Source organism: Cynoglossus semilaevis, chromosome 12, assembly GCF_000523025.1.
Source record: "Cynoglossus semilaevis isolate Cse_v1.0 chromosome 12, Cse_v1.0, whole genome shotgun sequence".
NCBI lineage: Eukaryota > Metazoa > Chordata > Actinopteri > Pleuronectiformes > Cynoglossidae > Cynoglossus > Cynoglossus semilaevis.
The window spans coordinates 31,119-31,528 of NC_024318.1; the positions used below are offsets into that span (position 1 = coordinate 31,119).

A 410-nucleotide genomic window follows, 5' to 3' on the forward strand; every position below is an offset into this window, starting at 1 on the left:
GGCCGCGCTGCTCTCGGTGGTTAGGACGCTCTCCCGTGGGAACCGGAGCTAAATATAGTCGGTCACAACACAACACGGACTTTAATCGAATTTAAAACATCGTTAGCGATGTCACGTGGACGCTGTTTACCTCCTGCGTTCCGCCTGGGCTCGACATTTCCTCCTTTTAACCCCGATGGTGCGTGTGCGCCTCCCGCCGGGCAGCGCGCAACACAGCGTCTCCGTAACGGGTAATAAAGGCAGCAAATTAGGAGCTTCCTACCAACAACACCCGGGCTATGAACACAGGCGGGGGAGGGGGGGGCAGGTGGGTTCACCGGCTTTGACCTGGAACATGGTCGGTGACCAGGGAGCCGTGAACTCAGGACGGGTGTGGATGGGGGCGGGGGGCGGGGGGGGAGGCGGGGTCA

General features: G+C 60.7%; 1 protein-coding gene across 4 annotated transcripts in view; it reads right to left on the minus strand.

Moving 5' to 3' along the window:
• bcl2l11 (BCL2 like 11) overlaps nucleotides 1-410 on the minus strand; it is a 26,704-nt gene that overhangs the window by 15,320 nt on the left and 10,974 nt on the right. The window lies entirely within an intron of this gene.